General features: G+C 42.8%; 1 long non-coding RNA gene across 1 annotated transcript in view; it reads right to left on the reverse strand.

Annotated features, from left to right (window-relative positions):
* LOC141418824 (uncharacterized) overlaps positions 1-17679 on the reverse strand; it is a 45583-nt gene that overhangs the window by 9041 nt on the left and 18863 nt on the right. Inside the window, exons 2-3 of the long non-coding RNA XR_012443460.1 lie at positions 9160-9260; positions 8668-8784 (exon numbers count right to left, since the gene is read on the reverse strand). This is a non-coding gene — a long non-coding RNA (uncharacterized lncRNA). The remainder of the gene's footprint in view (positions 1-8667; positions 8785-9159; positions 9261-17679) is intronic.

The following is a 17679-nucleotide window of genomic DNA, read 5'->3' on the forward strand; positions in this document are numbered from 1 at the left end:
CTCCTGGTATCCCATTCAGAAATGGTCATAAGCAGAGGAACTGGATTCCTTCCTAAGGCTGAGGAAAGTTTTCCAAATGCCTCGCTGTAGATTTGCCTTCCTAGCTCATTGGCTAGTATTGGGTCACATGTTCACTTTTAAGCCAATCAAATTGGCTTGGGAACTAGAACTGCTATGATTGGCCTAGAGCAGTAGTTCATCATCCAGAATGAGGTCATTTGATCACTGCTAATTGGCATCTGATCAATGATTACCACACCAAAAAACAAAAAGTGCAGAAAAATAAAACTAAAAAGAGGAGAAAAAGCAATCAACTGAAACCATCCCAGAGTAGACACACATATTGGAATTAGCTGATAAGGACATTAAAATAATATTCCATATGTTTAAAAACAACTTGGTGCAGGAGATGTTGCTCATGAGGCTTTGGCTTTGACCTGTAGCACATCAAAAAAGTGTTAAGTAGACACTTAACATGCAGTTCATGCCTGCAATCTCAGCTACTTGGGAGGTAGACGAAGGAGGATTGTGGTTTGAGGTCAGTCCAGGCAAAGTTAGCATGAGACCCTATCTGCAAAACAAATTAAAAAAGCAAAAGGACTGAGAGCCTGGCTCAAATGGTACAGCCCTTGCCTAAGAAGTGTAACACTCTGAGTTCAATCCTCAATACTGCACAAAAAAAAGGAAAGAATAAAAATTAAGTAGCTATATGGAAGACATAAAACAACAACAACAAATTAAACTCCTAGAGATCAAACCTATAGTGCAAGAGATTAAAAAAATACACTGAATGGTATCTAACAGCTGATTAGGTACTGTAGAAGAAGAGATTAGTGAACTTGAAGGCTAAGCAGTAGAAAATATCCAAAGTGTAACATGAGAGATAAAAGACTTAAAAAAAGAAAGAAAGAAGGAAACAGAGAGAGAGAGGCAGGGCATTTGTAAGTTGTGGGACAATTTTAAGCAGTCTGATTACATGCACTTAGCATCTCAAGAGGAGAGATCAAAAAAATATTTGAATGAAAATGCTTCGTATTGAGTGAAAGCTTTAGCCTCGGGTGGGTTCTGGTTTGAGTCCTGGCTGTGCCAGTTACCATTTGTATGAAAGTGGGCACATTACTCACCTGCTCTGAGCTTTATTGGGAAGTCAAGGAAAGCAGTAGCTACCACCTAGGGTTACTGCAAGGAGATGCCATTTACAAAGCACTTGGCCCAGTACCAAGTGAACCCCTGACACAGGTCTGCCTTTGCCATTATTAAGTTCCTTTCTAGTATGGCCTTCTTTTTGTAGATATTCTCAAGTTCCCCTTTGGCTCATTTATTGTTAACCAACCTTTATCGGGTACTTATCACATCCCAGGTTCTGTGCTAATTGTTTTATTTGTATTATCTTATTAAGTCCCTACCTTAGTCTTCTCAGGAATGTATATTTTATACTCCTCATTTTATACATGAGGAAAATTGGAGTGCAGCAGCACTTGCACCTGAATCACTGAGCTCCGCTGTCTCCTGAGGGTCCCTTGGTCATGTCTGCTTTGGCCTCCTTGTATATTATAGGTCATGAAACCAAAGTGAGAGGCTGAGGGTTCTGCTAGGAGTTGCACAGTAAGTCAGGGTTAGAACCAGGACTACAACTTAATGTCTAGCTCAGAGCTCTTGTTCCCCTATGATGCTAATTTCCTGAGCTGATCGAAGACAGTTCAGATGGGGCCCTCCCTTAAGTCTCCTTTCTTGTCCTCTGTTTTTATCTCCTACTTGGGTATGAAATGCTCCCTGAAGTCCTGTCCTCTCCATCCGGTACTACTTGCTCTTGTGGGATAATTGACTCAAATTTCTCACTCCCCAGGGCCATTTGTCTTCAAAACAGCTGCTGATTGTAGGCTATGCTTAACTCAAAGAAGTGAATTTCTCATGGCAAGATTCAAAACATCTACGGTACAAATGTTTCTCAGTGGCGGTGGAATCTCACTGGCATACCTAATGCACACTCATCATTCATTCCCTCTTGCTTTGTTCATTACCTTATTTGATCAACTGATGGAAACCTGTATGGACCATGGATTTTGCTTGGTGATGGTGATACAAAAGTGAAAATGTCCCTGCTCTTGGGGAAGGCAAAGAAGTGAAGAGATGATGGCAATTTCTACGATAAGTGTTATGACACAGGCATGGAATAGAATACATTGCTTCCTGGACAAGTCGGAGAAGACTTCCTGGAGGAGGTGAATGTAAGTTTTGAATGGCCAAATACAGTGCTCCCTCGTCCCACTAGAAAGTGACTGGCACTGCTTAGTCATGAGAACAATGCCAAGCATGGCAGGTGCTCAATAAATATTTGTTGATGCATAGAATAAAAGAGCCAAGAAGGGTTTCTAAGCAAAAAGAACAGCAGGTGCAAAAGGGCACAACACATCTGAGACTGGTGAGAAGCTCACTGTGGCTTTAGTGTAGGGTTCCTGGGGGAATGGCAAATGAGCCAAAGCTGAGGGCCAGAACAGGAAAGCCCTTCCTAAAGCCATAGCCTTAATTTGAACTTGGCTCCTGTGTCAATGGGAAGTTGCAGTCAGGTTTTAGGCTGAACTGTTGTGTTTTAAAAGATCGCCTTGGGACCTGGGATGTGGCTCAGTGGCAGAGTGTTTGCTTAGCATGCAACATCTTGTCTGTTGTATGAAGAAAGTGGGGGTAAAGGAGAGGTGGGGGACCAGAAACCCAGAGAAGCATCTTTTCAAGTAGTCTGCATGAAGATGTCTGGCAAGAAAGCCAAGCAAGACTGAGGGGCACAGGGTGGCGTGGTGGTCTAGGCTCCAATGCAGTCTGGTCTCTGAGTCACCTTCCATGGCCTCCTGCTGGAAGGCATGTGGTCATACAGAAAGTCCATTACCATTCCTCCAGAAAAGGCTTCCCCTTGTTAAAATTCTGGGCCATGGTGTCTTGTATTAAAGCTGATATTAAGCCATAAAATGTAATATGTTATGACACCATAAAATGCAATGTAATTGCTATAAAACCATAAAATGTAATGTAACAGGCACACTTCATAGTCTAAAACAGTTAACGTCCACTCAGCTTTTAGACCAACAAATAATTCCTATTCATTGCTATGTCTGGAGAAAGGTGTGGAAAAATTACCCCAGATGAGCACGAATTGTAACACAAATGCCCAGGGAAGATGCAGTGTGGTGTGGAGAAAATCCCCAGGCTTTGTAGTGAGACAGAACCTGTATTCCAGTAATGTCTAGACAAGGATACTGAAAATCAAAGCCACATGTTGGGATTCAGACTAGATTTTTTTCTGGAATCACATTTACCTGGCTCCTTCCTCTTCCCTGATCTGCTTCTCTCCCTCTCCCTTCCCTAGATGAGGAGTGCTTAGATCCCACCCACATCAATCTATCACTGGTCCAGAATCTCCCTTAGGAAGGGATGCATCCTTCCAGGCATCCTCCAGCAAGCTGTGCAGGTGTGAGCTGCTGGCAACAGCCAACATTTACAGTAGCTGGATGACGGGTGTACCGACCAAGGAGAGGTAGGTGGGGAGGGAGGTGGCACCAAGAGCAGCTGTAACAAATAACTTATCATTGATAGTTGTGTCACTTTGGCCAACGGATTTCCCCTTGAGCCTACATATTTTCATTATAAAAGATAAGTAGTGAACTTGTAAGATATATACATAAATTGAATGAGATCAAAAAGGAGTATTGTATAGTTCCAGGTCTTCAGACAACACTTTAATATATAAATATTCACCCATAAATTATATTCACATACATGAGAGTCAACAATATCGAAATATATAACATCTGTGCGGGTAAAGGATATAACAATATATATTGAAAGCTGTTGAATAATGGGGGGTGGGAGGGAAGAGGGAGGGGAGAATAATGGAAGGGATTGAACTGACCAAAGTAAAGTACACCCTCAGTAAGGATACACTGAGAAACCCTTTTGAACATTTGAACCTTGGAATTAACACTGAAAAAAATTAACACCGAAAAACAGAACTGTGAAATAGGTACAGTATGTGTGTGATGGTGGTGGTGGTAGCAGGGGGAGTACTTTTCGGAGAGGGAAGGGTGAATAAATGAGATGAAGGTGAGGAAACATGGTTGATGGGCCTCATATGCAGATACAAAATAGAACAATGAAATCTCTTGCAACTGCTTTAAGTGGGGGCGGGGACTGGGGTGTTGAGGGGAAGACAGTGGGGGCAACCTAACCAATGTACAATGTAAACTTATTTGGAATTGTCACAATGAATCCCCCTGCACAATGAATATATCCTAATACAAATTAAACATATATATATATATATTCATATACAGTGTCACACACATGTACTCAATGTATTTAAAAAATGATAAAACACATATACCATGGAAAATATCAAATCATATGTGTACAGAATTAAGTATGCATGTACAAGTGAATATGTGTCTAAATGCAGCCAGTATCTGCAGGGGATTGGTTCCAGGAATCACTAGAGATGCCAAAATCCACCGATGCTCCTGTGTAACACAGCATAGCACCTGTGTATAACCTACACACATCATCCCATACATTTTAAAACATCTCTTAAGTACTTATAATACCTAATACAATATAAATACTTGTTATACTGCATTGTTTTAGGGATAAGGACAAGGACAAGAGTCTGTACCTGTCCAGTACAACCACGATAGACCTAACCACACAGTACATGAACGAGGAGCCAAGCAGCAGTGCTCTAACAAGTGCCAGAGGGAGAGGAGGATCTGTGGCTACAATGGGTGTGTTTACATCACTTCACTCACATGGATTCAGTGTAGCACTGGGCACACAGAAAATTCAAGGTTTGCTTTTTGGAAATTTCTGGACTTTTTTTTTAAATGTTTTTGATCTGTTATTGAGTTGAATCTGTGAATGTGAAATTCCTAGGCATGGGGGGAGGGTTTGACTATATGCATATAGAAGTAATATCAGGCACAATAATAAGCCTGTACTAACCAAGGAAATGTCTTGATAATGCAGAAAAAAAGACAGGAACATTTGTGAATGATTAGGTTGGCAGGGATTAACATGGCAGCGGGATAGGCTCAGTTGCTTTGCACCTATTCCATCCAGAAACTGAGCCACAATGAAGATATCATGTGGTGATGTCATAGATGGCAGAGGCATGTGTTGGGGTGTGATGGAGGATGGGCAGGGTACCAATATCATATGGAAAGAAGACAGAGGGCTCTGGGACTTTATGGGAGTTCCACCAGTCTAGAATGAAGACCTCATGCTCTCAAGAGAGCTGGGCAATAAGCCAGACAGAGGAGAGTCGTCAGTAACCTTAGGAGACCCTGGGAATGCATGACTTAAACTTAAAGAAAGGATCATTGTCAACGTAATTGGATTCAGGATATGAACACTACCAACCCACGGGAAGATGTTTCATTCAAGTGGTGTACATTGCTTACCTTCTGTTCTTAATTGTGGAAAGTGGTGGTGCCTTCTGTAACCTTAGAATTCAATTCAGCAGCAATTAACACAGGCACAAAAATATTGGCTAATGTAAGCTAGAAGTTTATTCTCTTTCATGAAAAAGAGAGGTAGATCAGTACAGACTCAAGGTTGGACTAGGGTTAGAATGTAATATAAATGAGGGGAGCAAACAACAGGGGCCATGGGAAAGTGGGTGGCCCATGGCCCCATGCGGAAGCCCATCCAAAAGGAATAACAGACATCCAGCTTCATCCAGTTCTTCTCATGGGAAATGTAGGTACCATATTGCTTGAGCTGTTGATTTTTTAAAAGGAAACTTAAAACCTGAATTTTGTATGTGAAATCTGACTTCTAAATGTTGACAACTAATTCAAAAGTTTGAAAGCTGTGTGGACTGAGGGAAATCCCTAAGTAGGACATAGTTAATCCAAAGCTGCCAGTTTGGGACTGCTGATCTAATAAGAACTATAGAAATTTTTGTGTGTGTACATTCTTATGAATATATCACAAAAGTGAGGGCAGCAATACTGTGCTTGAAAGCAGGGAATTCTTATTAAGCTATTTGTAAGCGGTGGGTGATTTTTAAATCCTGGAAATCCAACAGTGAACTTAGGTTCACCTGGGAGTGTTCAGGCTGTACATCAGGTGAGAGAAGGAGAGGCTTTGTGATAACCCTTTTATCATAAGGTGAGACCTCATGGGACCATGACAGCTGGTGGCAATGCCTATGTAAGTCTGTGGATCCTGTGTGGGATGCTGAGTCTATAATTCACTTTCCATTTGGAAACGGCATGATGAGAGCTGTCACGAACAATGAGGATGAGCTCATAGACTGGAACCTGTGTCTATCTCGCCCTGTGACCCTTGTCAGTCTTTCCCCACCTGTAGCCCTCTAACTTCACTTCTAGAGTCTTCAGAAAGGCCCACATCTCCACCCAAATCTGTCCCTGGACCTGAAGAAGGTAAAAGAGGAGATACAAGAGGAGATGGAGGAGCACTCTGTCTGCCTGGTGTCCCCAGTCTCCTAGCAGTTGACCATCGGAGCTGTGACAACAGATCTCACATTGACCCCTGACTGTTGACCATCGGAGCTGTGATAACAGATCTCACATTGACCCTGACTGTTGACCATCGGAGCTGTGACAACAGATCTCACATTGACCCCTGACTGTTGACCATCGGAGCTGTGACAACAGATCTCACATTGACCTCTGACTGTTGACCATGGGAGCTGTGACAACAGATCTCACATTGACCCCTGACTGTTGACCATCGGAGCTGTGACAACAGATCTCACATTGACCCCTGACTGTTGACCATGGGAGCTGTGACAACAGATCTCACATTGACCCCTGACTGTAAACACGACTGCTGTTGCTTCACCTCCAACTTCTAGAATTCACCCAAATCTCTGGTGTGATCAACTCTAGTGAAGAACCCTGAAGGGAGGGTCAATTTGGGGAAATGCTTTCAACTTAGCAAAGATGACAGGATGCAGAGCCACTGTGGGTAGGGAAGGCAGAGAGAAATAGGGAGTGGGAATGTGGCTACTGAGTTATGGAGGAGGAAGAAAGGGGGCTGTGGGTGCTCACTCAATGAGAGCCAACTCTATCCAGGAGCTCAGGCCCAGAGCATGATGCTTATGCTGAGGAGTGATGGGGAGCACTTGACTAGGCAAGGCAGGCATGGTGGAAAGTAAGAAAATAGTATATGGAGGAAGGAGAGGGGAGGGAGGGGAGGAGCAAGAGAGGGAGAGAAAGAGAGAAGGGGATAGAGAAGGAGGGAGAAAGAAGAAGAAGGAGGAGGAGGAGGGGGATGGAAGAAGAAGAAAAGAATAATAATAATAATAATAATAATAATAATAATAATTTGGGAGAATTAAGGAATTTAAGAAGAGCGTAAAATAGTCCCTAATCTGAGGAGGATACATTTTAAGACCCTCTGGTGGATGCTTGAAACCATGGCTAGCACTGTACACTAGATATACTGTGTTTTCCCTACTCATACATACCCATGAAAAAGGATACAGTTTAAATTGTAAATTAAGCACAGAGATTAGCAGTAGTAATAAATCATAAAATGGAAAAATTATAATAATGTACCATCATAAAATTTACTTTAAACTCATAAATTGTTTATTTCTGGAATTTTCCACTAGACCATAGTTGACCACGAATAACAGAAACCACAAGAAAAATAACCAGTGGATAAGGCGAGATTGCTGTATGCTTAGAAAATAGAATGGAAGAAGAAGGATGCTGTGAAATGGACTGGAGATAAAAATTAAATAAAAATACACATGCCACAGAGAGCCACAAATTAGTGTTAACACACATATATAAATATATATATATATACAACCCACGCTTATATGCTAATAATAAGTCACCCAGTCAATACACAGTATGCACTCGCATCTATCCGTACACACACACACGCGCACACACACACACAAAATTCCCAGCAACTCCTTTCCAGTCCCTCATCCCCAGGTGGGTTAATTCTGGTCATACCCTGAGCAAATCTTTTGGGGACCTCTGCTAGGCTGCGCACCTTTGCAGTATTCTCTAGATCCCCACCCCAGCGGTAGTGTGAACCTTAGCAGACCACAGCCACCTCAGGGATAGTAACACTAATTCAGGAGGAAACGCGACCCTTCTTGACACTTAGCACAGTCTGACGGGGCCATGTTTTGTCTCAACTTCCAGAATCCTTATTCCTGACTCATTTTATAAACCCCTTCACTGTGCTATTAATGAACACGACAGACCATAAAAGCAGAGAGGAAACAAGGCAGCATAACACTCCCACTGTGAATTTTGGCATGAAATCCAAAGAATCAGAGAGTGGAAAGGACATAGAATCAGAGACCAGGGAAGAATCGCTGGAGGCTGGATTTCAGAAACAGAAGACTGGACAGCCCAGTGTCTGCCAGCATGACTGAGTTGCCTGTGAGTCTGTGTGTGCCCAAGCACATACATGTAAGAAAGAACCATGTCAGTGTATGCATGGGAGTGCCTGTTCCGTAAGTATTTGTGTCTGAGTAAGTGGGAGAAGAAATATTAGTCCTTAGGAGCAAACGTCATGCTTTGCTCAAGCTAGAGAAAACACAGTTTCTCTTCCCCCTCCTCCCACTTCTGCTCATTGAGAGGGTTGTTTTAATGAAAGAGATGCTAAAAAGGAAACAAAAAAACAACTTACTCTGAGATTTCAAAGTTTCTGCTAGTTCTCTGTGCTGAGATGGTGGCCTGGGTCAGATGAATCTTTCTTCTAGGAGGATGTCTCTGGAGTAATGCAAAGGAACTTTTTGGAGCTTGTCTGTGATGGAAAGTTGGAAAATATTTATTCACTTAATAAAATGTGATAAAATTTTGCAGGTGTTTCCAGGCACTGAGAAGTTGGAAAGGTACACATAGGATGGGAGTGAGAATGCATAACAGAAAAGGTATCCATAGGGACTTACAAGGGAAGAGTCTGGAAAGTTCCCTGCAGGTTTGGTCAAGGAGATTTAAGGAAGGAGGTGGCGAGTGCCACATTTGAGGCTATTTCCTATTCCACACGGTGCTGTAATTCACTTCTAATATTACCAAACCGTCCGTAAAACTCTGTGTATTAGTTGAGGTAAAGGTTAAGCTGCTGTGACAAAGGACCCCAAATACAGTGGATTAAAGAAGAGAGGAGCATATTTCTTACTCATGAAATAGTCCTGAGATGAGTCGTCCAGGAATTCAGAATCTTTACACAGTCTTGTCCTTGTCTACATGGCTCACCTGCATCTGGGCACATCCCTGTGGCTATGTGTAAAAGGTCAAAGAGAAAAAAAAAGAACTAGCACACAATTTTCTTTTAAGCAAAGGAGACAAAGTTGCCACTATCGCATTCCATTGGCTAGAACTTAGTCACATGGTTCTACTTTGCCCCAAGGGAGACTGGGAAATGTAGTCCCAGCTGAGCAGCCCTGGGTTCACCCATCACTATGGAAGAAAAAGAATGGATTTTTTTTTCTTTTTTTTTTAAATACTGGCAGTTTTATTGCAGTCTCAGCCCTGAGCTGAGCCATTATACTTTCTCACTTGGATTATTGTTATATTCAGTCTCTCAGTTGCACCCTTGCTCCAATCAGTCTAAACAACAGAGTTGCTGAAATATGTTATTTTCTATTCAGCTCACACACACACACACACACACATTGGCCTCCTAGGCAATTGTTGAGCCAAAATTAAAGTTCATAGAATTGATTGCCAAGTTCTACTAGTTCCCAGCCCCCACCTGAATTCTACCCTCATCACCTACTTCTTTCCCCTTGCTTACTTCCTCCAGCCACACTGGCTTCTTTGCCTTCTTCAACCATGTCAGGCATGCTCCTACCCCAGGGCCTTTGCACTGCTGAAGGGCACAGTCAACACCACGGGTACTGTGAACCAGGGATGGGCATTCAGAGTTATCGCTCATTGAAAAGAGAAGGCTGAGCCTTTATGCTTCTACAATGACCAGTCTCCATATGAGTGGTCTTGGAAAGGAGATATGACCTTGGACATGCCACCTCTCTGCAGCATTTGGGAAACAAGCCTTTCCTTCCTGGAGGGAGAGCTGGTCAATGTGTCATGACATCAGCTACTGGTGTTATTCTATGGATTGGGGAGTCAGAGTAGAAACAGAGACAAGTTTGCAACTCTGTCAAGAAATCACCAGAAAATATTAGCCAGGTACAGTGGGCAGCTGGCACCGTGCCCCTGACATCTTCTCTCCTACTGCAGGAAATCACACAAATGGGAGAAATGAAGAGTGGGACTTCATTTTAGGGTCATGAATGCAAGTGAAAATTTGGGGGATTTTCAGTTAGTTTGGAGATCAGATGCCCCACCCAGGGGAATGGAAACTCCCAGGTCCCCACACTTCAGAACTAGCTCTTTAAGATCCAAAGAAGAAACCCAACAAACAAAAGCATCTTGACAGCCAGCCATGCGTCTCCCAGCCAGTCCCCCAGCTTTCTGTCATGCTGTGTAACAGTATTGCTAGAGTGATTAAATTTTGTGCTGAACTGACTCAAGTCCTAAATAATGCTTCTCTTAGAGCTGCAGCCAGACACTGAGGACACATGCCTTGTATTTCATTAAGCCCCCCAAGAGGCAGAAGAGAGCCAAGGAAGTGGAGAGGTCGTGGTCTGAGCACTTTATGTCCTGCAAGAGAGACCCTTGAGTTTCATCAGAAAGCCGTGCATTGAGCCTTCAAAAACAGAACACCTAGGCATGATCAGCAATCCAATGTGGAACTTTGGAAAATGCATTTCCTTTTCCCAGACCCAGTGACAGTCAGGCCAGTTAGGAAGAGTGAACTGTGGTCTCTAATGACTTTGGATATTCACAACAGCTTCTCCTTATGGAGGGCTTCTGAGGTGCCGAGCATGTTGCATGGACTATTTCATTTAACCCCCACAAGAATCCTATGAAGTAAGCAGTGTTCTGTTCATTATTCAGATGAAGATACTGAGGCTCAGAGAGGGTAAGCCACTTGTCTCAGGTGACATCCAAGTGCATTTTAATGTCACCAGTGCAGTTGACAGTCTCCACCACTCTGTTTTAGGGTTCTTACATTTTTAACCCTATAGTTTAGAAGAAGGTTGTTTATCCAGGGTCTCACACACACACATCTGCAATCTCCAAACTTAAGGTCTATTGCTGTCAGGCTGGAACTGTATGTGGGGCCTGAAGAACCGACCTTGGTATTATCCCAGAGTCAGTAGGAGAGGGGGGACAAAGTTGATGTTCACAAGATTGCAACAGCTTTATTGACAAATCTTATCCTGGTAAGAAGCCAGGGCTCCTCCTGCTGTAAGGTTCTCTTGCTCCTCAGATTCTGAGCAGCTGAAGTCTGCAGACAGCTGGTCCTGGCGCCCAGACACTGCAGCCAAGGTTCCCTCCATCTCCCTTCCCCCTGCACAGCCAGCTACAGTGGGCAGCTGGCCAGTATCCCTGACACCTTCTCACTCACTGTGGGACATCACACAAGCGAATGAAGCCATGTGAGCCAGGTGCTGGTGTTATCCTGGCCAGTTAGGAGGCTGAGATCAGGACAATCAAGGTCTGAGGCCAGAGCAAGCAACTAGTTTGCAAGACCCTACCTCCAAATACCAGAGCAAAATGGACTAGAGGTGTGGCCCAAGTGGTAGAGCGCCTGCTTTGCAAGTTTGAAGCCGGGAGTTCAAACCCCAGTCCCATGCCCCTCCCATAAAAAAGAAAGAAAAAAACCCCACATACCTGTGACCCCAGCTAGGGGTAGTGGAAATCAGTGACTTTCTGGAGGAAAATTCGGCCATTTATATTGAAATCCTTAAAAATACGTGTGTCTTTGTTGAGGGTGCACTCATTAAATTAAACATATGAATATATTTGCATAGAAACAAGAGACAAGGTCTTATTATGTTGCCCAGGCTGGCCTAGAACTCATGATCCTCCTGCACAATCTCCCAAGTGCTGGGATTACAGACGTGTGCCACTGCACCTGCTAGGATCACTCTTCGTATTATACATTCCCTAGGTTTTGTCACATGTATAATGGCATGCTTCTATCATTACAGGTTCATACAGCATAGTGTCACTGCCCTGAAAACTCCATGGTACTCAACCTATTCATCCGTCTCTCCCTCCCACAGCAGCCCTGGCCAGCTCTGATCTTTTCACTGTCCTCGTAGGTTCTGACTTTTAAGCATATCATGGAGTTGGAATCATACAATCTGCAGCCTTTTCAGAGTCTCTTCTTTCACTTAACTATATGCACTTATGGCTCCTTTGTGTTTTTTCATAATAGCTTACTCCTTTTCAGTGCTGAATAATATTCCATCGTGTGGATGTCCCATACTTCTTTGTACATTCACCTAGTAAAGGACATTTTGGTTGCTTCTAACTTTTGGCAGTTGTGAATAAAGTTGCGACAAATATTCTTGTGCAGGGTTTTTTGCGCATATGAATTTTCAACTCATTTTGGTAAGCACCAAGAAGAACAATCACCAGATCCTATGGTAAGAGTGTGTTTATTTTTTTTAAGAAATAATCAAACTGTCTTCCCAAGTGACTGTACCACATTGCATTCCCACCAGCCATGGGTGAGAATTCTGGTTGCTCCATGTCCTCACCAGCACTTAGGGGTGTTGGTGTTGGGGGGTTTGACTGTTCCATTAGCCTAATTTTGCATGTGTACCTACCATCTGTGCATCTTCATTAGTCAGGAACCTGTGCAGACCTTTTGACTATTTTAAAGTTGGATTAGTTTCTTATTGTTGAATATGTAAGAGTTCTTCACAAAGTTTGGAGACCAACCCTTTTCATCTGTATGTTCCAGGCAAAGATTTTCTCCCATCAGTGTATTGCCTTCTCACTGAGTATAAGTTTTAAATTTTAATGAATCCCAACTTATCAATTGTTTTTCATGGATCATGCCTTGGGTATTGAATCTGAAATGTCAAATCCAAGGTCACCTAGGTTTTTCTCCTGCTACCTTTAGGGGGGTTGTAATTCTTTATTTTACACTTAGATCTGTAGTTCATTTTGAATTAATTTTTGTAAAGGACATTAGGTCTGTGTTTAGATTCTTTTTAGTGTGTGTGGTATTGGGGTTTGAACTCAAGGCCTCATGCTTCCTAGGCAGGTGCTCGACTATTTGAACCACGCTGCCAGTCCTTTTTGGTGTTGGGTAGTTTCAAGATAGGGTCATGTGAACTATTTGCTGGGCTGGTTTCGAACTGTGATCCTCCTGATCTCTGCTTCCTAAGTAGCTAGGATTATAGGTGTAAGACACCTAAGCCCAGCTTAGATTCTTCTGGCCATATGAATGCCCAGTTGCTCCACCACCCATTAGTGAGAAGACTACCTTTTTCCCCCTTGGTTCCCTTGGCTCCTTTGCCAGGAGTCAGTTGACTATATCTGTGTCTGTCTATTTCTGGTCTAGCTATGCTGATCCAATGGTCAATTTGTCCGTTCTTTTGTCCATATGACACTGCTTTGACTACTACAACTTTATTTTATTTATTTATTTATTTTTATTTTTATTTTTTTAAATTACTTTATTATTCATATGTGCATACAAGGCTTGGGTCATTTCTCCCCCCTGCCCCCACCCCCTCCCTTACCACCCACTCCGCCCCCTCCCTCTCCCCGCCCCTCAATACCCAGCAGAAACTATTTTGCCCTTATTTCTAATTTTGTTGTAGAGAGAGTTTAAGCAATAATAGGAAGGAACAAGGGTTTTTGCTGGTTGAGATAAGGATAGCTATACAGGGCATTGACTCACATTGATTTCCTGTGCGTGTATGTTACCTTCTAGGTTAATTCTTCTTGATCTAACCTTTTCTCTAGTTCCTGGTCCCCTTTTCCTATTGGCCTCAGTTGCTTTTAAGGTATCTGCTTTAGTTTCTCTGCGTTAAGGGCAACAAATGCTAGCTAATTTTTTAGGTGTCTTACCTATCCTCACCCCTCCCTTGTGTGCTCTCGCTTTTATCATGTGCTCAAAGTCCAATCCCCTTGTGACTACTACAATTTTAAAGATTAGTATTGAAGTTGAGCCATATGAATTCTCTTTGTTCTTCAATGTTGCTATTGGCTAGTCTGAATTGTCTGACTGTCCATATAAATTTGATCATCAGTTTCTTCATATCCGCATAATAACTTGCTAGGATTTTGGTTGAAAGGCTGGGATTCTAATTGGGATAATTCTGGTTTTCTTTTGCTTATATGTTTTCTATATATTTTTGCTTATATATATATATTTTCTATGTATTTCTATATTTCTTCAAAAGTATGATGATCCAACCCATGGCCTTTAGAACCAGACAGATCTGGGTTTGAATTCTAGTCATTTTTGCCTTGTTCCCTGTGTGCTAGGCATTGTAAAAATAGGCCCTTTGCAAACATTAGCATTAGCATTTCAATGTCATAACAACTCTATGAGGTTGGTTTATGAGAGTAGGGGGTCTCTGTTTTACAAATAAGGAGACTGAGGTGGAGAGGAGTTGAGTTAGCAGGGAGTGTTGGAATCTGGAAAAGTGGCATACTTAAGATGGCCTCCTATGGTCAATGGAAACCTCCTCCTGGTATTTACACCCTTGTGTGGTCCCCTCCTTTCTATTGGCAGGACCTGTGCCTTACTTCTAACCAACAGAACACAGGAGTTACTTGAGATTGCAACTCCATCTTGCTAGCACGCTGTCTCTATTGTGGGCTTTGAGAAAGCAAGTCCCCATGTTGGTGAGATCCACATGAGATTCAGATGAGGCCCTGCACTGAGGACTGGACAACACTCAAGAAAGAACCAAAGCCATCAGTCCAAACACCCTTGGGGAACTGAATTTTGCCAATAATCACATGGGCTGAGGATCAGGTCCTTCACTAGTCAAGCTTTCAGAAGACACCAGAGACCTGGCTGGCATCTTCTTTACAAGATTGTGAGAGATTGTGAATCACAGTCCTTGTTTAGCCGTGGCCAGACCTCTGGCCACTGTAATGTCACAATGGGTGTTTTTTTGAGCCTCTAAGTTTATGGTGATCTGTTGTATAGCAATAGGTAAATCAGCCAGGATCTAAGGCAGCCATGCTGGCTAGACCCCATTCACCTCACCTCCTCACTTTGCTCCACTCTCAACTGTGTGGCCTTGGGCAGGTCACTTCATCTCCCAAAGTCTTAGTGTCTTCATGTATAAAATGCAAATCATATTGATTCCTAATTCAAAAGGTTGTGAAGGAGAATGGAGGAGACATTCAGAGGAAGCTCGTAGCATGGCACCTGGGTCTGAGGAAAGTGTCATGGATATCTTAGTCTGTTTTCTATTGCTATAACAGACTACCTGAGACTGAGCAATTTATGAAGGAGAGATGTCTAGGCAGCTCACAGGGGTGGAGGCAGGGAATCTAAGATCAAGTGGCCACATATAGCCAGGGCTTCATGTTGGGTCATCACATGGTGAATAAGTGCCAGGGTAAGTGATGTGTGTCTAAGAGACCAAACAGGAGGGAGAGCCTCACTTGTAATAACCTGTTCTTGTGGTAATGTTACGTGCCGGTGTCGAGAGTCCTGGCCGTCACAGGCCAGAGAACTGGCTCATGAGGAAATGAGTGATGAGCCAAAGCTGGTGTATAAAGTGGGATTTATTAGAGAGAAAGGAAAGGCTACAGCTAGGGAACTGCAGAGGAGCCCGGAAGCCGGTGGCTCGCTGCACAGGCGAAGGCTGGGGGTTTTATGGATATTTTAACTCTGGGTTAAGTGGGTTTTTCTCATTGGCCATGGACTCGTGAGTTTTCTCAAGTGAACTGGTTTGGTTAGCACCTTTATTGGGGGAAGGGAACAATCTTGAGAGCATTTTGCTCATCAGCCCTGTGGCAGATCTGTATCTCTCCCTTAGGATGCAGGAATGCAGGCCTCCATCTCCTCAGGATGCAGGAATGATATAGCCCTCCATGGGGGGTGGGATACTCACTCATCTGCCTTGGGTCTCCAGACCCAACAGTAACAAATCCAGTCCTGTGAGAAAGACATTGTCTATTGCTATAACAAAATACCCAGGACTGAGATATTTAAAAGAAAGAAGTTTAGTTTTGGCTCATGAGTCTGAAGTCTGGGAAGCTGAAGAAAGGGTGGTCATGTATGGTGGCTTTGCTGCATCAACTCATGGCGGAGAGCTTCAAGGCCATGAAATGTGTGTGGAAGAGAAAGAACACAGGGGTAACTTTGCTTTATAACAAACAATCCACTCTCAGTGTAACTAATCTGGTTCTGCCAGAGTGAGAACTCACTCACTCCTGAGAGATGACATTGATCTAGTCCATAAGCTCCAACCCCATGACCCAAACACCTTCCATGAGCCCTCACTTACCAACACTAACACTCTGAGCAACTAGGCCTCTACATGAGTTTTGGGGGACCAACCATATTCAAATCATAGCAGGCATTCATCCCTCATAATGACCTAATCACCTCCTAAAGGCCCACCTCTCATCTCTGCCACAATGGCAGTCAAATTTCAACATGAGTTTTGAGGGCACAAACTGTATTCAAACTATAGCAGTGACCATGCCACAAAAGTCATTGTCTTGTAGAACCTCACTGCATGGGCAAGGATGCACAGGTGTGAAAATAAAGCAATTATGCACATGGTTAGTCTAAAACCAGCAGTGCCATCAGAGATGAAAGGAAAATGTGACTTTTCCCATTTGGCTCTTTCAGTTCTTCCAGAATCCTATTCAGATGAACCCCAGTGAGGGTGTGGCTTTCTTTCCTTAGTTTTTTACCATCTTTTCTTTCCTTGCTCATATTCTTTTGATACTTTTCTACTTTCTTTCTCCATGTCTCAGCTCCATCCTGAATCAGTATATAAGATGACAACTCAAAATTCAAAACCGTTCCATGTTGAACAACTACATATTGTCTATCTCTAAGTCTTCCTCTAAAATTGGAATGGATATTTCCTTGAGTTTGTGCTTGGGGAGCATGTTGAGCTGATCTATCTATCTATCTATCTATCTATCTATCTATCTATCTAATCTATCTATCCATCCACCCAAGTATTTTTCATTCTTTCTATCATTTATCTATCTATCTATCATCTATCTTTCTATCTACCTACCTACCTACCTATTCATCCATCCAACTATCTTTCATTCTATCATCATCTATCTGCCTATCTATTCTATATCTTTTCTTTCTTTCTTCCTTCCCCTTTCTCTCTTCCTCTCTCTCTTTCTTTCCTGTTTTTCTTTCTTGGTATATTATATGCATCCCTGTCTGTCTTACTCTAGAACCACTCTTTTCATGGCTGAGAAGCAGATGGAAAAAATGGCACCAATTGAGGGTCAGCAAACCTGGGTGTCCTGCCTCATGCCCACTCTGGGGTACATCCTTACCGACTGAAATAAGGGCTCATACTTGCACTGATACTTGTATTGATGGTCCTCCTTTTTATTTTATTTTTTGAAGCTCCTGATAATCATATTTCATTAAACTGCATGGTTTTTTTTGAGAAGTTTAACTGCTCTGGAATTGAGTGTTATAGTTCCCCATCAGCCAGCCAGCAGGCACGGTGGAGATGGAGTCTCATTTCCTGTGACCAAGCTAACTTGGTCATGACAGCTCATATTGTCAGCCCTTTAGCTGAGTTACACACATGGCTGGTACTTCACATGTTCATTTTAATTGCTACTTACATTGTCTTCACAAAGATGATGCTAC

This window comes from Castor canadensis, chromosome 18 (assembly GCF_047511655.1).
Source record: "Castor canadensis chromosome 18, mCasCan1.hap1v2, whole genome shotgun sequence".
Taxonomy (NCBI): Eukaryota; Metazoa; Chordata; class Mammalia; order Rodentia; family Castoridae; genus Castor; species Castor canadensis.